Raw genomic sequence first — 21,557 nt, forward strand, 5'->3', positions numbered from 1 at the left:
ACTCATTACAGTTACAGTGCTTTTGACTACATAAATGAAAAATATAGGTTGTCTGCTTCGCAAAGACACTAAACTTTTGTGTGTACTCCAAAGAGTTCAGGAACAGCAGCTGATTTAATTTGGGTATGCTTTTTCAGGCGTTTTTTGTTTTTTTTAGCCGCCAGTTAAGTGGTTAAAATATTTACATAAAAATATCAGAAAAGTAGGTCATGGATCAACTGAGAACTTAGTTTAACCAGCTGTAGGCCATTTAACTAGGAATGACTGATTATTTCACAAAAGTTCATTCATTTATGATATCTGAGGAAGCACTGTGATTTTTTGGAGACACAGAGGAACATTTGGCACTTCACACATCTCACATATGTTTTACTGTTGCACCCAGGCATTCTGCACCTGAAAAGCCTTGGACGGTTAACCATTTCAGGCAAGTGGACAGCACCATATTTTCTTACTGTCTCATCTGGATGGGGCTTCCTTTTTTGATTTCCAGAGAGAACTCTTCATCACTTGAAACATTCAGGTCTTGTTGACATGTTTGTCCCTGGGTTATTAGTTCCTCTGCCAAGAGGAGTTTGAACTCCAGATACTGGGAGGTGTTCTTTGCAGCCCGTTGCAAGGCCTGGCTGTCTTGTTGGTACTGAAGCCATGAGTTGGTGATGGCCAAATCAATGAAGTGAAGTATGGTGCGGACAGTCCACTTCTTGGTCCGGCTGGACATTCTGTAGAAGCTGAGCATGCGATCACACATGTCAACTCCTCCCATGTTGATGTTATATTCTGCAACTACTGCAGGTCTCGGGACTTGGATTTGTCTCTGTTCTTTCTTTGACCATCTGGAACAGGTATCCTAGGGCTCAACTCCATGGGCAGTTGATGCCATGATAACAGGCTTGTTGTCCATCCACTTGGTGATTGCTATTTCATCAGGTCTCCGTACAATCATTTCTGATGATCCTCTTGGTTTTTTAATCAGGATGTTGTCAGCAGTGAAGTGGCACTCTTTTGGGATTCGATTCTTTTGAATTGTTCCTGTAGCAGACAAGCCCCTTTCTTGAAGTGCATCTAGAAGCTTGACAGTCGTAAAATATCAATCAAAGTAGACCAGTGATCCTCTGGGAAGTGTCTCAGTCAAACGCAGGACTGCATTTCCACTTATGCCCATCTGTTGAACTTGAGTGAAGGTGTTCTTTCCCATGTAAGTTTCAAAATCCAGTACCAAGCCACCTGGACTTGCAAGAACGAAAACCTTTAATCCTGTTGGATTTGGTTTCCCAGGCACAAACTGACGAACTGGACAACGGCCGGTGAATGGAACAATTTGTTCATCAATACAGACCTTTGTTGGCCTAGGTAGGCCAAGGCAACCTTGGAGGACTCGCTTTAGAACTGGTCTGATTTTCCACAAGGGATCCATTTTCTTTTCGTCTTCTGGTACAGCTAGATCATTGACCACTTTCAGCAAAGACCTGATCTTGTAGAAACGATCACGTGTCATGGAAGCTGCTATAACTGCGACTCTTGTTTTGGCAGCCCAGTACATTTTGATTCTTGGATATCCAAGGCATGCCATATACATGGAAATTCCTAAAAAGGTTTTGATCTCTTCTGGTGTTGTGTTTAAACTAGACCCTGAATCCTGTACCATACGCTGATTGGTGAAGAAAGACAGGTCCTGAATTAGTTTTTGGTCAATGTACTGTTGGAAGTACTGCTGTGGGCTCCAATCGCTACGGGTCATTGGGGTCCCATCATCTGCAAATCTGTGTTCTTCCAAAACAGGCATGAACCTAAGGGATAGAAAAATGATTTAACAAAACAAAATTTAGCAGAACTAACATATGAAATGTTTTCTCAGATATCTTGGATACGTCTCTTACAAAATTTTAACACTATATTAAGAACTATAATTTAAATCAGTTTATTGGAACACATTTCTGTACTTTACCCTTTATTTTTTGCTCAAAGTCAAAAATCCCAAATTCTTACATGTTGGTTTTGGACCAAATAGGACGACGGTACACTTCAGCAAGCCCTGTGTCTTTGTCCACTACATCTGGCCCTGCATCTTGTAGGTCATCCTCATCTGGTTCTTCATCTGAGTTCTCAACCTCTCCTGTCTGGCTCACTTGACTCTCATCTTCTGAAAGATCTATGTCTGAATCTCCCTCAATGATTCTGTTAAGAATTCTCTCTGCCTCTGTCAAAGAGCTGGCTACTACAAAAAGTGAAATAAACATAAGTACGAAGTCCTGACGTGCACTACAGTGAACATTAATAGATTAGTAATTTCTACTGTGAAACTAAATAAGATGAGTTCTGAAACATCACTCAAATTATTTATTAGATGCTCATTTTGAAAAATTAATCAAGATATGACATTAAAAAACATTTTAAATATGAAAATCATGCTTACCTTTATTTCTTCCATAAAACGAGCTTGCCGGGATGCCAGCCATTTTGAAAAGGCAGGAAAAGGAGAGTTGACAAGGACACACCCCCACACATGTGACATCATTTTAAAGCTACAGTGGTCCTCTTTAAGAAACATCAGGATGTAGAAGAGTGGAACGTGTAGTATGAGAGATATAAGCAAAAACTAAATGTGTACTACAGTGCACAAAAATGAATTACCGGGTCTCAGGAGGTTAATACAGTATGTCAAAATGAAAGAATAACTATACAGTCACACACATGAGGTCGTACTGAAAAAAAAATTATACCAAACAAGGCAAGTTAAACAGTTTCTAAGGTCAACTATGAAGCTAAAAACAAAAATAGTCAAAAATGGCCAAATATACCCCGGACCCCAGAGGGTTAAGATCGAGAGGCGTTTTCTAAAGTGTGCAGAAAAAATATAAATTTGACCTGAAAGGTGTGACTGCGATCAAATCACACCGAGCATCCACCGTTCACCAGCAGCGGATTCGTGCGCATGTTGAGCAGATCCCTATTTTGTTTTTTAGTGCTACACAAAGCGCTGTGACTGCAACTTCAAGGTCAGCTACGAGCACAAGTATTGCCGTCACACCTCAGCAGCAAACTAGTATTCCAATATTGTATTGGAAAATAATCGGCTTGTGAAACTTGAATTTCATTGCATTTTGTTTATATTCTTCAAAAAACAAATTTAAATGGATTCAACTCATTGTCATTGGCATCTGCGGTCATGCAACCAGAGACCGGCACTACTGTTGGGCAATGTGGTTTAAGTGTCTTGCCCAAGGACACAACGCAGCACAGGGACAGGGACTCAAACTGGCAACCCACCGGCTGCAAGACAGGCGTCTACCTACTGCGCCACTTTTTGAAATGTGTTTGGAATATTAATTTGTATGAGGTCTTAGTCAAGACAAAGTCACAGTTACACCTTCAAGTAAGTGGGATAAAGTTTTATCTTTGGTGAGAGATGGGCGATCATCTTACATGGCTTAGTGCTGTGAATCCACCGCTACCCCAAAAAAGGCTGCTGCTCGATTTCGTCGTGGTAGTAAAAATAGGTAGTAAAAGGTAGTAAATTTAACTCTAGGATTCCTGTATAAACCCTGTTAAAGTTAATCGTGTTTTAGTGCTGTGTACTTAAAAGTGAGTGTATTTCATTGTTGCTCAGTGAATTGAGTCTGCGAATGTTTTGTTTTATGCAATTAAGTACTGTAGTGTGTGTAATTGTTAATGTTTGTAAAGTAGTTCATTGATAAGTCATTCAGTGTTCGTGAGGATTTGTGGGTTGTGCCAAATATGGCCACTCACAATTGTAATGCCAGAACTGTGTGCAATAAGGATTTATTATGGAGCTAAATTGGGGCCATAAAGTTTGTTGGAAAAAAAAAAATCTGAAAGTGCAAAAAAAAAAACTTGAATCTGAAAAATAGTTTTGAATTTTTTTTTTTTCCTGTTTCACATCTTTTTTTTTTCAGTTAGAAAACTTTTATTTTCCTGTTTCAATTTTTTTTCTGGTTCAAAATAATTTTTCAGTTTTAAATTTTGTTTTTTTTCCAACAAACTTTATGGCCCCAATTTAGCTCCATAATTTATTGTTATGCAGGCTGGGTTTTTTTCCCGTGGATCACTTTTGATAGCTGAACCTCGACCCAAAGGATTTCCTCCTAGACGCGTTTGTTTTAGATGTCGATGGAGAACTTCACTCATTCCTCCCCTGGTACCAGTGAACCTGTTGCCTGTGGTGGGATTGATATGAACACACACTGTCATTGACTATTGCACGCCAACTGTGTTGGGTGAATGCATGAGGAGACTGTAGACTTAACTCACTACTCTTCGGATTGGAGACGCAAGTGATCATGTGACTGAGACTCAGATCCACAGTGAGCTAGAAGGAAATACTTGTTATTGATACCGTTTCATTTATTGTACTGATTATGAAGACATGCCTACATGGTTGTGACTTCGTTTTCTTTTCTTTCCCTTGGATTGTAACATTCACACACATTCATACTCCGACAGGACAGTCAGAGAGCAACTTGGGGTTAAGTATCTTGCCCAAGGATACATTGGCACGTAGCCTGGAGTAGCCAGGAATCGAACCTCTGACCTTCCGATCAGTAGGTGATCTGCTCTACCTACTGAGCTACAGCCACCCCTAACCACTAACTATTGTTCTCTTATAAATTCCCATGAGGCCTCAGGGGGACACGCCCTGATTTCAGTTTAGATGACTAAAGATAACAAATCTGCAGCGAGCTGCATGTAAGGTCAACAAACAATGGTGTTGTATGACCTCTGACCCTAAAAGTATCTACGTTTTGACTAAAGACTGTCATAACATTTTTATTTTTATTCTAGTTTGTTTTATGTTGAAAATCCCACTGCAGGGTTTTAGATTCAAAAACATAGAACTACACAAAATTAAAAAAAAAAAATAGTTAAAGCTTCTATTTCACTGCTGAACTAGTAACAAATGCTGATGTTGTTTTAGGTCAAGGTTACCGTATTTTCCGGAGTATAAGTCGCACTTTTTTTCATAGTTTGGCTGGGGGTGCGACCTATACTCCGGAGCGACGTATATGTGACATTTATAACACATGAACCAAAATACTCCAGCCACTTGACATCTCCGTGAACTGCAGCTTTAAGGCAGTCTTGCGTAACCTGTGGGCGCAGTGGATGATGGATGGAGAGCACAGCTTAACGGCAACTGGGAGAATGCGCCACTCAACTTTCCTGGAAGTCATCGGATGGATCAAGAAAACATGGGCTTCAGTGACAACCAAACCATCCTGTTGGGATTCAGAAAGGCTGGAATAATTGGAACTGCAGCTGACGACGAGTCTGACTAACGCGACACAGAAGAGGAAGCGGCGCTTCGTCTACGGAGTGTACGGAATTGTTTAGAAGTGACACCGAGGATGAAGAATTCAATGGATTGATGGTTTGGTTAACTTGTTAGTATGTTCTTTATGCTATGGTTATCTGAATAACTTAATGTTACGTTAACATACCGAACACGTGTTCGTTGTGCGTCATGTAGCTGAATGTGTTACGTTAGCATAACGTAGGCGTAACCGTGTTCGTCCTGTTCTTTAATCCATTATTATTTTAAATTGCCGTTCAAGATGGAATTTGTGCTCTTGGTCTCGGATTATATCACCCCCCCCCCCCCCCCCCAAAAAAAAGTGCGACTTATAGTCCAGTGTGACCTATATATGTTTTTTTCTTCTTTATTATGCATTTTTTGGCTGGTGCGACCTATACCCCGGAGCGACGTATAGTCCGAAAAATACGGTATGCATTTTTCCCCTTCATAATTTAGTAACTTGAGGTTTATGAAGCCATATTTTGTGTGCCATAATTATGCTTTTTGGGGGGGGTATAGATCCTTACAGAATAAATATAATTTTGAATCCAGTAGAATACTTTTAAATGAGTTTGATTGTCGATCTTTCTAAGATGGGACAGGCTGGCGACCTGTTCAGGGTGTACCCTGCCTCTCGCCCTATGACAGCTGGGATAGGCTCCAGCCCCCCCGCGACCCTGAACAGGATGAGCGGAAGCGAATGGATGGATGGATGGATCTTTCTAAGATATTTTATTTCTCCTTCTGCCAAAGGAGTCAGATTTGAACAGTAATTTTACAGGTACAGACAAAGTTATCCAAGAGCTGTTTAAAACTAGGGAACTTTAAAATGATTATTTTTAGATATTTTGAGAATCATCCCATGTTTTGTTTTTTGTTTTCTTGTGTTCTTTTTGTTCCACTCTAGCTTACATATAAGGTGTGTCAAATTTTAATTTAAACCATGTATCAATATGGCTGCTGTTTTGAATAGTGACCTAGGAAGTTGTTCCACTTCAATTTTAGGAGCTTGCTGCTGCATATCATGCAGCACTTCGGGTCACAAGGGTTCCACAATTGTTATGTAATTGTTGAGGTGCCATATTTACCACTTGCGGCCAGTTTTGCTGCTATGTCAGCATAGCTGTTTCCCAATACTATCAAGTCTGTGCCTGTTTTGTGTGCCGCGCATTTACAAATGGCCAGGGCTGATGGTAGTTTTATGTCCGTTAATAGGTTTTTTTAAACAGTTCAGCATGTTTTACTGGCTTCCCTGTAGAGGTCAGCATTCCCCTTCTCGCCCACCGTGCTGCAAACGAACGTACGGCAGAAACGGCATACTGGCTGTCAGTGTAAATCGTGACTTCTTTACCTGTATAATGCTTGCATGCTTTGGTTAACGCGATTAACAGGAAAAATCCAGGCGAGGTAAAAATTGTCTAATTTTTCTGTGTTCCAAACTTAATAGCTACATTCTCATTACAGTTACAGCATTGTTGACTGCAGAAATGAAAAATATAGCTTGTCTTCTTTACAAAGAGATCAAGCTTTTGCATGTACTCCAAAGAGTTCAGGAACAGCAGCTGATTTAATTTGGGTATGCTTTTTCAGGCGTTTTTGGTGATTTTGGAGCCGCCAGTTAAGGGGTTAAGGACATTAATTTGTGTTTTAAATTTCTTGACGAGTTTGAGACCAAAATACAAAAGTTAACTTAAACTGAGACAGCTGACTCTGACCTAAAAAAAAATACAAACACTTGCAGTGAAGAAGCAGCTCACACTCGCTCGCTCGCTCACTCACTCTCACACACACACACACACACACACTCGTTCGCTCACTCACTCACACACACACACACACACTCATTCGCTCACTCACTCACACACACACACACACACACACTCGCTCACTCACAGACAGAAGCTCAAATGAGCTTTTTACTTAATCTGACATTTAACTCTGGGTGCATTAAATCAGGTTCACTTTTGGTGGATTTACTTAGTAAATTAGTGGTATATGAAAATTGTAAGATCATTTTCTCAGGATGACAAACAAAATAAAAGATTTATAACTAAAAGCATTAAATAAATATATCCTTAGAATATTTATGGGCATTTTGATGTCCTGTCTTAGTTTGTGAAAATTTAATTATTGACCCACAGACCTGCAGTTCATGGTATTTTGTTTAATTGACAGGGAAAAATTGGAACTTTCCTCACTGGACTTTTTCCACAGGTACCTGAGATCATACCTGAGACATTATGCGCCTTTCACAGGAAACTAACCAGGATGACGGCCATTCGTGAACAGCTGTGTCTAAAGAGGTGCAGGAATGCATCTCCAGGGACGAGTGCTGAATACTGTGGTTTGAACATCCATGGCTTTGGTGAATATGAGCAGGCTATGCTGTATATTGGTGTACATGTTGATGCTTTCTGCAAAGTTCCCCTGTTTGCGTAGCTCATTACCAAAGGCAATGTAGTGGTAGATGTTTGATGAGGGTGATTCTCTCCTTCTGAGTTTCTCCCTGGCTGTGTGCAGGTCTGCTTTCAGTCTACTTTTCAAGTCTTCAATAGAGTCTGTTGCATTGAAGCTTGTGAGTAGCCACATACCCCAGAACTCATTCAGAGCAGACAAATATGAAGCTTCTGGCTTCTCGTTGCTTCTTTTGTACACATCATCTAATATGTGCAGATAATCACTGAAGAGCTCTTCCTTCTTCTTCATTTCTGGGATATGAGACTTCAAGTAGCTTGATAGTTCACCTTCCACTAAGCTGTCTCTGACCTCTTTAGCTTTGTTTATTTCCTGCTGTGATGTTTCAGTCAAAAGACCCTCAAGTATTGAAGACATATCTGCAGGTCCTTTTTTATTGTGGCTTCTCTGATACGACCTTAGCTGCAGATCAAAGAGATGTTTACTTGATAAGAGCAATAATTGGAGCAGCTCTGACAGATGAATCAAACACACAATGAGCTGAGCAGATCCTGGAGATCCTTGTTTTGCCTGCGCCTCCACACGAGCATTCTTGGGCATGAAGGTCTGCACAACAAACAAACCTCCAGCTCTCTTCACGTCATCAGAAACCTTCAGGTCAGTTCCACGGCCTGCGAGGTTTGTTGCTTTGATGACTTCTCCTGCTTTGAGCTCCTTGGAAACAATCAGACTGTTGTCCATGTTGTTGCTTCTATAAAGACTTTTGTTCTTGACTCTGTCTCCAAGATGATGATGGATCATCTTTGCTCGTTTGATGGTCTCACAGATAACGAGCACAGCTCTTGGGTTCCTGTATGATGTAGGCCTGGTTTCGGACCACCGTTGAATAAAGAAAGACACAGGATCCCGTAGTTGATCTTTTAACCTGCAGGGAGAGTCTCAGTCAGCTCACACTCGTGTGTGTGTCTGAAAGAGAGTCTGACTTCCTTCTTCCTGCCGGCTCTTTTATTTTAGCATCACGGGGGTGTGTGGGGGTGTGTGTATATGTGTGTGTGTGACGTCAGGAAACAGGCGTTACCTGCTTTCCTCACCTGGAGGGTCCGGGTGTATATGAGTATGTTTTGTGCTTACAATCTGATGGTCATGTGCATGTTTATGATGAACACATTGTGATACATAGAAAAACAGTTAAATGTTTATCTATTCTAACATGTAGTTGTAGATGGGAATCTTCTTCCCACTGCCTTAAAGAACTCAGCCAGCTGCTTCACAGTAACACTTTTAGTCATTTCAGTTCAGAGGCCCTGGTTCTCTCTCAGGTCTTTGACTGATCCTGTTGTCAGTATACCTGTGTCCTCTGCTATCTGACAAATGATGAACTCATCACCATCTTTGACCTTCATGTTTTCAAGCACTTGATACAAACATGTTTTTGGTCCCACAGTTGCAGCTGTGCCTGTTTTCTTGTACTGATTAACAGTGGCCCATATAAATTCCAAGAGTGGATTGAGATGCTGCAAAGCAGGCATGTTACTGCTTAAATAGACTGTATGATGACCTTTGTCTAGCATCAGGGAGTCCACTTGACACACTAGGTCCTCTGTCCTAATATGTCTAATCTCTGAAAGTGTTGCCGGAGCCAGTCACCAGCAAACTCTTTTGCAGTGCCGTAAACAACTCGACACTCGTAGCACTTTTTGAAATCTTCATCTGCTTTGTTGCAGTTGTGGTCTGCATGGATCTTCAACTCTTTATAAAACTTTTGCCATTCTTCAAAATCTCTCTTTGCAAGAACTGGTGAGCTCGACATGATGTCGACTTTTTCCCCTCTCAGAGCCCTGAAAGCTGCAAACATGGCCACGATGCAGGACTTCCCCTCTCCAGTCCTGACCTGAAGTAACCGCCCTGTTTCTGAAAGAGCCACAAGACTCCAGCTCACCATCTGTGTCAGCCGTGGCCCAAATGGCTTCTTATTGTTTTCAGTTTGAGTTTTTTCCACTGCCAAACAGAGTTTCTTTAGGATGGTTTTCAGTTCACTGTTTTCATCAACCTGGTTCAGCTGTTCTTGCTGGATTTCATCAATTATTTCCTCCAGGGTCTTCTCTCTGTCACTGGCTCTGTCACATATAAGAGTGCTCTTATATGTGTATCTAGTGCTAACCAGCTGAACCAGGTTGATGAAAAGCTTTTAGCTGATGTCAGAGATACTGTAACATCAGTTCAGGAAGGACGTGATATTCCCAATGACGGCTCAAAGAACAGTCAACTGTAAAACATCCTCATAAAACAACACACACACACACATACACACAGTACATATATATATATATATATATATCACTCACACTCACACACACACACACACACACACACACACACACACACACACACACACACACACACACACACACAATGGAAAATGGAAAAACACTTCTGGAACTGATCCAAGAAAACACACACACACATATACATATATATATATATAACATACACACACACACACACACACATACATATATATATATAACATACACACACACACATATACAGTACATATATATATATATATATCACACACACACACACACACACACACACACACACACACACACACACACACACACACACACACACAAAATGGAAAATGGAAAAAAACACTTCTGGAACTGATCCAAGAAAACACACACACACACACACACACACACATATATACATGTATATATAACATACACACACACACACACACACACACACACACACACATATATACATGTATATATAACACACACACACACACACCCCTGCCCGCCCCAGGCTCACTCTGCCCCGGCTACATTCTCCACAGCATCCCCCGGAGAGAGGGAGAAGCTCCACACACTGCGGCCCGGGCCCGGGAGCGCTCTGCCCCGGCTACAGTCTCCACAGCATCCCCCGGAGAGAGGGAGAGCCTCCACACGCTGCGGCCCGGGCCCGGGAGCGCTCTGCCCCGGCTACAGTCTCCACAGCATCCCCCGGGGAGAGGGAGAAGCTCCACACACTGCTGCCCGGGCCCGGGAGCGCTCTGCCCCGGCTACAGTCTCCACAGCATCCCCCGGAGAGAGGGAGAGCCTCCACACACACCTGCCCGGGCCCAGGAGCGCTCAGCCCCGGCTACAGTCTCCACAGCATCCCCCGGAGAGAGGGAGAGCCTCCACACGCTGCTGCCCGGGCCCGGGAGCGCTCTGCCCCGGCTACAGTCTCCACAGCATCCCCCGGAGAGAGGGAGAAGCTCCACACACTGCTGCCCGGGCCCGGCAGCGCTCTACCCCGGCTCCAGTCTCCACAGCATCCCCAGGAGAGAGGGAGAGCCTCCACACGCTGCTGCACGGGCCCGGGAGCGCTCCACCCCGGCTCCAGTCTCCACAGCATCCCCCGGAGCTCCTCCCCGAGAGAGGGAGAGCCTCCACACGCTGCTGCCCGGGCCCGGGAGCGCTCTGCCCCGGCTACATTCTCCACAGCATCCCCCGGAGAGAGGGAGAGCCTCCACACGCTGCGGCCCGGGCCCGGGAGCGCTCTGCCCCGGCTACAGTCTCCACAGCATCCCCCGGAGAGAGGGAGAGCATCCACACACACCTGCCCGGGCCCGGGAGCACTCTAGCCCGGCTAAGGGTCTCCACAGCATCCCCTGGAGCTGCTCCAGGGGAGAGGGACAGCCTCCACACACACCTGCCCAGGAGCACTCTGCCCCGGCTACAGACCGCACAGCATCCCCTGGCGCTGCTCCAGGAGAGAGGGACAGCCTCCACACACACACACACACACACACACATACATACACATACACACACACATAATACATACACACACACACGCATGCATACATACATACACACACACACACACACATATATATATATATTTTGTTTCTTTTTTTGTTTTTTGTTTTTTTTTCCAGAAGTCTTTTTCCATTTTCACATTTCCAATCTGAAGTAATAAAATTCATCTCTATGCAGTGCAGCATTTTGATCATCCATGTGAGGAGATGTGACTTCTCATTTGTTGATTCAAATCGCTTTAAAAGAGCATCAAACAACTCAGAGACCTGCTGTGGGCTCCATTTGATGTTTGTAACCAGTCCTTTCAGCTTCTGGAGGAGAACTTCTTTATCATCATCCATTTCAAAATTAAGATCAGGAAAATGTGGCCAGAAAAAAAATCCAAAAAGCTACAAATATAAAAATCAGTACGCCCTTTAGATAAATAAGGTCAGTTGTTTATCCCTCCTTTGAGACAAAACAGAGTTTATGTCTCAAAGGAGGGATATAGACTAGGAGAAGAGGAACGATTTAACTAATAAAGATTTCTCAGTTTGATTGTAACAGGAGCCTGAACAACATCACCGGGGCCGCAGGAGACTGGATCAGCTACCAATAAAGAAACTGGTGCAGATGGAGGTGTTCAAGATCATACCAAGCTCTCCTGAACAGACTGACAGCTCTAAAGACTCAGGAAAAAGGCTCCTGGTTCCGCACGACCCTCAGTAAGAAGGCCCAACTTCAGACAAAGAGGTGAACTGTAAGTTCCTTGACCCCTGACCTCCGTGTAAAGTCTGAGACCAGGAGGAGGGTCATCAGGAGGAGATCTCCTCGACGTGGGGAGTGTTAGGCCTTAAGCATGCTCAGTCACAGGCTCTCAGTGAAGAACCAAAACACATTAGTGGTCAAAGGTCAAAGAACTGCAGGAAAAATACCAACTGACTGCAATGTCTCAATTCCAGTCTGAACGTTCTCAGTAGTCTGACTCGTAATCTGTAATCTGTGAAGAGAAAATCGGCATGATGGGAATCTTCTTCCCACTGCCTTAAAGAACTCAGCCAGCTGCTTCACAGTAACACTTTTAGTCATTTCAGTTCAGAGGCCCTGGTTCTCTCTCAGGTCTTTGACTGATCCTGTTGTCAGTATACCTGTGTCCTCTGCTATCTGACAAATGATGAACTCATCACCATCTTTGACCTTCATGTTTTCAAGCACTTGATACAAACATGTTTTTGGTCCCACAGTTGCAGCTGTGCCTGTTTTCTTGTACTGATTAACAGTGGCCCATATACATGCCAAGAGTGGATTGAGATGCTGCAAAGCAGGCATGTTACTGCTTAAATAGACTGTATGATGACCTTTGTCTAGCATCAGGGAGTCCACTTGACACACTAGGTCCTCTGTCCTAATATGTCTAATCTCTGAAAGTGTTGCCGGAGCCAGTCACCAGCAAACCCTTCTGTGGTGCCGTAAACAACTCGACACTTGTAGCACTTTTTGAAATCTTCATCTGCTTTGTTGCAGTTGTGGTCTGCACGGATCTTCAACTCTTTATAAAACTTTTGCCATTCTTCAAAATCTCTCTTTGCAAGAACTGGTGAGCTCGACATGATGTCGACTTTTTCCCCTCTCAGAGCCCTGAAAGCTGCAAACATGGCCACGATGCAGGACTTCCCCTCTCCAGTCCTGACCTGAAGTAACCGCCCTGTTTCTGAAAGAGCCACAAGACTCCAGCTCACCATCTGTGTCAGCCGTGGCCCAAATGGCTTCTTATTGTTTTCAGTTTGAGTTTTTTCCACTGCCAAACAGAGTTTCTTTAGGATGGTTTTCAGTTCACTGTTTTCATCAACCTGGTTCAGCTGTTCTTGCTGGATTTCATGAATTATTTCCTCCAAGGTCTTCTCTCTGTCACTGGCTCTGTCACATATAAGAGTGCTCTTATATGTGTATCTAGCGCTAACCAGCTGAACCAGGTTGATGAAAAGCTTTTAGCTGATGTCAGAGATACTGTAACATCAGTTCAGGAAGGACGTGATATTCCCAATGACGGCTCAAAGAACAGTCAACTGTAAAACATCCTCATAAAACAACACACACACACACATACACACAGTACATATATATATATCACTCACACACACACACACACACACACACACACACACACACACACACACAATGGAAAATGGAAAAACACTTCTGGAACTGATCCAAGAAAACACACACACAAACACACACAGTACATATATATATCACACACACACACACACACACACACACACAATGGAAAATGGAAAAACACTTCTGGAACTGATCCAAGAAAACACACACACAAACACACACAGTACATATATATATCACACACACACACAGACACACACACAGACACACACACACACACACATTTACAGTACATATATATATATCACACACACACACACACACACACAATGGAAAATGGAAAAACACTTCTGGAACTGATCCAAGAAAACACACACACACACACACATATACATATATATATATATAACATACACACACACACATACATATATATATATAACATACACACACACACATATACAGTACATATATATATATATAACACACACACACACACACACACACAATGGAAAATGGAAAAAAACACTTCTGGAACTGATCCAAGAAAACACACACACACACACACATATATATATATATATATATATATATATATATATATATATATATATATATATATAACACACACACACACATATATACATGTATATATAACACACACACACACACACACATATATATATAACACACACACACACACACATATATACATGTATATATAACACACACACACACACACACATATATACATGTATATATAACACACACACACACACACCCCTGCCCGCCCCAGGCTCACTCTGCCCCGGCTACATTCTCCACAGCACCCCCGGGGAGAGGGAGAAGCTCCACACACTGCGGCCCGGGCCCGGGAGCGCTCTGCCCCGGCTACAGTCTCCACAGCATCCCCCGGAGAGAGGGAGAGCCTCCACACGCTGCGGCCCGGGCCCGGGAGCGCTCTGCCCCGGCTACAGTCTCCACAGCATCCCCCGGGGAGAGGGAGAAGCTCCACACACTGCTGCCCGGGCCCGGGCCCGGGAGCGCTCTGCCCCGGCTACAGTCTCCACAGCATCCCCCAGAGAGAGGGAGAGCCTCCACACGCTGCTGCCCGGGCCCGGGAGCGCTCTGCCCCGGCTACAGTCTCCACAGCATCCCCTGGGGAGAGGGAGAAGCTCCACACACTGCTGCCCGGGCCCGGCAGCGCTCTACCCCGGCTACATTCTCCACAGCATCCCCCGGAGAGAGGGAGAGCCTCCACACGCTGCGGCCCGGGCCCGGGAGCGCTCTGCCCCGGCTACAGTCTCCACAGCATCCCCCAGAGCTCCTCCCGGAGAGAGGGAGAGCCTCCACACGCTGCTGCCCGGGCCCGGGAGCGCTCTGCCCCGGCTACATTCTCCACAGCATCCCCCGGAGAGAGGGAGAGCCTCCACACGCTGCGGCCCGGGCCCGGGAGCGCTCTGCCCCGGCTACAGTCTCCACAGCATCCCCCGGAGCTCCTCCCGGAGAGAGGGAGAGCCTCCACACGCTGCTGCCCGGGCCCGGGAGCGCTCTGCCCCGGCTACATTCTCCACAGCATCCCCCGGAGAGAGGGAGAGCCTCCACACGCTGCGGCCCGGGCCCGGGAGCGCTCTGCCCCGGCTACAGTCTCCACAGCATCCCCCGGAGAGAGGGAGAGCCTCCACACACACCTGCCCGGGCCCGGGAGCACTCTAGCCCGGCTAAGGGTCTCCACAGCATCCCCTGGAGCTGCTCCAGGGGAGAGGGACAGCCTCCACACACACCTGCCCAGGAGCACTCTGCCCCGGCTACAGACCGCACAGCATCCCCTGGCGCTGCTCCAGGAGAGAGGGACAGCCTCCACACACACACACACACACACAAATACATACACATACACACACACATAATACATACACACACACGCATGCATACATACATACACACACACACACACATATATATATATATTTTGTTTCTTTTTTTGTTTTTTGTTTTTTTTTCCAGAAGTCTTTTTCCATTTTCACATTTCCAATCTGAAGTAATAAAATTCATCTCTATGCAGTGCAGCATTTTGATCATCCATGTGAGGAGATGTGACTTCTCATTTGTTGATTCCAATCGCTTTAAAAGAGCATCAAACAACTCAGAGACCTGCTGTGGGCTCCATTTGATGTTTGCAACCAGTCCTTTCAGCTTCTGGAGGAGAACTTCTTTATCATCATCCATTTCAAAATTAAGATCAGGAAAATGTGGCCAGAAAAAAAATCCAAAAAGCTACAAATATAAAAATCAGTACGCCCTTTAGATAAATAAGGTCAGTTGTTTATCCCTCCTTTGAGACAAAACAGAGTTTATGTCTCAAAGGAGGGATATAGACTAGGAGAAGAGGAACGATTTAACTAATAAAGATTTCTCAGTTTGATTGTAACAGGAGCCTGAACAACATCACCGGGGCCGCAGGAGACTGGATCAGCTACCAATAAAGAAACTGGTGCAGATGGAGGTGTTCAAGATCATACCAAGCTCTCCTGAACAGACTGACAGCTCTAAAGACTCAGGAAAAAGGCTCCTGGTTCCGCACGACCCTCAGTAAGAAGGCCCAACTTCAGACAAAGAGGTGAACTGTAAGTTCCTTGACCCCTGACCTCCGTGTAAAGTCTGAGACCAGGAGGAGGGTCATCAGGAGGAGATCTCCTCGACGTGGGGAGTGTTAGGCCTTAAGCACGCTCAGTCACAGGCTCTCAGTGAAGAACCAAAACACATTAGTGGTCAAAGGTCAAAGAACTGCAGGAAAAATACCAACTGACTGCAATGTCTCAATTCCAGTCTGAACGTTCTCAGTAGTGTGACTCGTAATCTGTAATCTGTGAAGAGAAAATCGGCATGATGGGAATCTTCTTCCCACTGCCTTAAAGAACTCAGCCAGCTGCTTCACAGTAACACTTTTAGTCATTTCAGTTCAGAGGCCCTGGTTCTCTCTCAGGTCTTTGACTGATCCTGTTGTCAGTATACCTGTGTCCTCTGCTATCTGACAAATGATGAACTCATCACCATCTTTGACCTTCATGTTTTCAAGCACTTGATACAAACATGTTTTTGGTCCCACAGTTGCAGCTGTGCCTGTTTTCTTGTACTGATTAACAGTGGCCCATATACATGCCAAGAGTGGATTGAGATGCTGCAAAGCAGGCATGTTACTGCTTAAATAGACTGTATGATGACCTTTGTCTAGCATCAGGGAGTCCACTTGACACACTAGGTCCTCTGTCCTAATATGTCTAATCTCTGAAAGTGTTGCTGGAGCCAGTCACCAGCAAACCCTTCTGTGGTGCCGTAAACAACTCGACACTTGTAGCACTTTTTCAAATCTTCATCTGCTTTGTTGCAGTTGTGGTCTGCACGGATCTTCAACTCTTTATAAAACTTTTGCCATTCTTCAAAATCTCTCTTTGCAAGAACTGGTGAGCTCGACATGATGTCGACTTTTTCCCCTCTCAGAGCCCTGAAAGCTGCAAACATGGCCACGATGCAGGACTTCCCCTCTCCAGTCCTGACCTGAAGTAACCGCCCTGTTTCTGAAAGAGCCACAAGACTCCAGCTCACCATCTGTGTCAGCCGTGGCCCAAATGGCTTCTTATTGTTTTCAGTTTGAGTTTTTTCCACTGCCAAACAGAGTTTCTTTAGGATGGTTTTCAGTTCACTGTTTTCATCAACCTGGTTCAGCTGTTCTTGCTGGATTTCATGAATTATTTCCTCCAAGGTCTTCTCTCTGTCACTGGCTCTGTCACATATAAGAGTGCTCTTATATGTGTATCTAGCGCTAACCAGCTGAACCAGGTTGATGAAAAGCTTTTAGCTGATGTCAGAGATACTGTAACATCAGTTCAGGAAGGACGTGATATTCCCAATGACGGCTCAAAGAACAGTCAACTGTAAAACATCCTCATAAAACAACACACACACACACAATGGAAAATGGAAAAACACTTCTGGAACTGATCGAAGACAACACACACACACACACAAACACATATATACATATATATATATAACATACATACACACACACACACACACACACATGTACATGTATATATAACACACACACACACACACCCCTGCCTGCCCCAGGCTCACTCTGTCCCGGCTAAGGGTCTCCACAGCATCCCCTGGAGCTCCTCCAGGAGAGAGGGACAGGCTCCACACACACCTGCCCGGGCCCTGGAGCACTCTAGCCCGGCTAAGGGTCTCCACAGCATCCCCTGGAGCTGCTCCAGGGGAGAGGGACAGCCTCCACACACACCTGCCCGGCCCAGGAGCACTCTGCCCCGGCTAAGGGTCTCCACAGCATCCCCTGGAGCTGCTCCAGGGGAGAGGGACAGCCTCCACACACACCTGCCCGGCCCAGGAGCACTCTGCCCAGGCTACAGTCTCCACAGCATCCCCTGGGGAGAGGGAGAAGCTCCACACACTGCTGCCCGGGCCCGGGAGCGCTCTGCCCCGGCTACAGTCTCCACAGCATCCCCCGGAGCTCCTCCGGGAGAGAGGGAGAGCCTCCAAACACTCCTGCCCGCCCCAGGCTCACTCTGGCCGGGCTACATTCTCCACAGCATCCCCCGGAGCTCCTCCGGGAGAGAGGGAGAGCCTCCACACGCTGCTGCCCGGGCCCAGGAGCGCTCTGCCCCGGCTACAGACCGCACAGCATCCCCTGGCGCTGCTCCGGGAGAGAGGGAGAGCCTCCACATGCTGCTGCCCGGGCCCAGGAGCGCTCTGCCCCGGCTACAGACCGCACAGCATCCCCTGGCGCTGCTCCAGGAGAGAGGGACAGCCTCCAAAAAAAATACATTTTCAGTTTTATTTTTATTCCTTTGTCTCTCTTGATTTTTGGGTTGTCTGGAGCTTTGCTTAGTTCTTTTGTTCCCCTGGGGAGCAAAATATTTTATTTCACCCCATTTCTTTCTTTTCTTTTTGCTTTTTGCACATTCTTAACAGAGTGGTTTGATAAATAGTCCTGAATATCTTGGGAAAATTTGGGGAGGGGATAAACCCTGTTAAATTTCAAGAAAACCATGAGGAGCAGAGTTTTAGTGAAACCTTAAAAAGAAAAGTTAGAGGAAAAAATAAAACAGTCTGTGTGAATATTTTGTGACACAGCTGAATCAAAGCAAAGCAGAGAACTAAAAAACCTATTTATGAAAATGTAGGGTCAAATAAAGTCATCCGATTTACTCTTTTGTGCATTTCTCATTTGTTTATTTGGTAGATTTGTTTAAAGCTGAGATTATAAGAGAAAAGCAGAGAACATTTGAATTTTGAATGTCTGAACAATTTGATATTAAATCAACCATTAAAGGAAGAATCCAAAAAGCTACAAATATAAAAATCAGTACGCCCTTTAGATAAATAAGGTCAGTTGTTGAGACAAAACAGAGTTTATGTCTCAAAGGAGGGATATAGACTAGGAGAAGAGGAACGATTTACCTAATAAAGATTTCTCAGTTTGATTGTAACAGGAGCCTGAACAACATCACCGGGGCCGCAGGAGACTGGATCAGCTACCAATAAAGAAACTGGTGCAGGTGGAGGTGTTCAAGATCACACCAAGCTCTCCTGAACAGACTGACAGCTCTAAAGACTCAGGAAAAAGGCTCCTGGTTCCACACGACCCTCAGTAAGAAGGCCCAACTTCAGACAAAGAGGTGAACTGTAAGTTCCTTGACCCCTGACCTCCGTGTAAAGTCTGAGACCAGGAGGAGGGTCATCAGGAGGAGATCTCCTCGACGTGGGGAGTGGTATGTTAACAGAATAAAACAGTTGTAAAAGTTTTTGCTGCCAACAGGAAACCAAATCAAACATCTAAGAATCTGTATTTATTTCTGAGGTTACTGAGGAAACACAGTGACGTCAGACACTTCTGGAAAACTCCTGATCTCACCGCAGAGCTCCGAGGGATCCTCCAGGAAGAGTGACGCTATTCTGGAGAATTCATTGGACAATAGGTGGTGATTTCATACCTGCTGAACTTTAATCTAGAACCTAACCTGCTTCAGAACAGCTTTGGTTCCCAGTATAACTCACCATGATGAGTTACCCTAAAAAGAAGTGAACCATGTTTGTACTAGAAAAGCCCAAAGTTAACCCCAAAGTTACCTGGATAAACCAAAGTCCTGCTTTGCCCAGAGGTGAAGCTGCTTCCTGGTTGTTGATGTTTGTTTCTAAAGATGTTGTTGATGAGACTTTGTAGAAAGCAGCTGGTCTGAGTGATGTGATCAGAGTGCAGTAGATAATGTCTGACAGCAGTTTGAAGAGGAAATGGATTCTGTTCTGTTCTTCACTCATCACCTACCTGACAGCTGACACCTCACACCTGTTTCTACCTGCAGGTCCAACAGGAGGAACCACAGAGGATGGAGGGAAGGAGGAAGATAGAAGGATGAAGGACAGGTCAATTAGACCTGTAATTGGTTTGTGTGTTTTTGGTGTCTTTGTTGGTGTTGTTTGTTTTTTGATCCACAGAAGACACAAAGAACAGAGTCAGGATTCAAACCAGCCTCCTGCATAACAGCAGCAGGTTCAAATGCTGCAGCTGAATCACGAGTCTCCTGCTCCTCTTCCAAGTGATCTGAGCACAGACAGAAAATAACACTGGTGAACATCCAGCAGATGGCTGCTGCATGTTCTTCTGCAATCATTTTCCTCACAAAACATTAAACAACACCAGAATTCATAAAGAAAGGAGGATGAAATCGCTGGCATGTTGGACACAAGTCAGGTCTCCTGAAGATCTCAAAAGGAGTCCCCCAAAGCTACGTTTTAGGCCCTAGTTATATTCCGTTCTGATTGTAATATTGGAAAGAGGATGCACATGACGCAGTACTTTACTCACTTGGCTCTACTTTAAGTCAGACTGTTGAGCTGCTTCAAACTGCCTCTCAGTGACTGCATGGAGCATTGTGTGTTAACTGAGTTTAAAGCTGGTTCTAAGAAAACATAATTCATATTATTGTCCAGAAATTACTCCTTGATTCCAGATAATGCTGGTATCCATGCATCTCCATACAAGTACTTGAATATGATATGACTTTCCTTTAGAGTTCATATTGAGCACTTAGTGAAAAGTTTGAAGAGTAGACGGGCTCGTCTGAATTTAGCTACGACACTTGTACAAACTGTCATTAAATGTCCTGGATTACAGCGATATTTTACATGCACTTTGTTATCTAGACTGTGAGTCACAGTTCTTTACGTTTCATATTAATTCATTTTCCATTACTCACCTCTGTGCACTTTATAATGTTGCTTCTTGGCCTTCACTGACCCTAAGCAGATAACAGCACTGATACATTTTTATGTACTAAGCTGTGCTGCAGCTCTTATCTGTGTAAATGCTGAACACCTTCAAACAGCTGCCATGACTTTGCCTTCGTCTTCATGGTTTTTCTTGAGGGTACCAAAGATTCTGAACTTGTTCATAACCGCACATTAATACACAACGCTTCGGTCTCTGTGGGAGAGTTAGAGCTCTGACCGAGGCTTCTGTAACTGAAGAATGCAACTGATATTCATAAGATGGACTTCGTATTTGGTACTGTGTTACTTTGTTCCTGTTAATGTGTATCCATGTTATTTTTGCTTCTGTTCATTTTGTAATTTCATAATGGTGCATTATGGTGCTTACTTACTGGATCTCCCCTGGAAAAACAGATTTTAATCTGAAGGGGTTTCCTGTTTAAATAAATACTAAATAATTCAATAAAAATGAGTAATGTATTTCTGTTACCACCAGCAGGACCACATGATGTCCAGCAGAGTCTGGACTGGAACTGAGAAACCACAGACAGGTCTGCGTTCTCTTCAGTGACCAGCAGGGGGAGACTCGAGGCTGCTAAAGGATTTCTGGCTCTGTGAGA

The 21,557-nt window shown here is 44.5% G+C and overlaps 1 protein-coding gene and 1 long non-coding RNA gene across 3 annotated transcripts in view; one reads left to right on the top strand and one right to left on the bottom strand.

The window, feature by feature from the left end:
- LOC115776526 (butyrophilin-like protein 2) overlaps positions 1-21,557 on the bottom strand; it is a 143,191-nt gene that overhangs the window by 112,285 nt on the left and 9,349 nt on the right. The window lies entirely within an intron of this gene.
- On the top strand, positions 18,529-21,337 carry LOC115776514 (uncharacterized). Of its 2 annotated transcripts, none has more exons than XR_004019472.1 (3): positions 18,529-19,439; positions 19,529-19,649; positions 20,031-21,337. It is a non-coding gene; the product is annotated as an uncharacterized LOC115776514 (long non-coding RNA). The 2 variants fall into 2 exon arrangements; XR_004019471.1 differs by having other exon boundaries at positions 19,529-19,646.

This window comes from Archocentrus centrarchus, unplaced genomic scaffold (assembly GCF_007364275.1).
Source record: "Archocentrus centrarchus isolate MPI-CPG fArcCen1 unplaced genomic scaffold, fArcCen1 scaffold_33_ctg1, whole genome shotgun sequence".
In the NCBI taxonomy this organism is placed as follows: domain Eukaryota; kingdom Metazoa; phylum Chordata; class Actinopteri; order Cichliformes; family Cichlidae; genus Archocentrus; species Archocentrus centrarchus.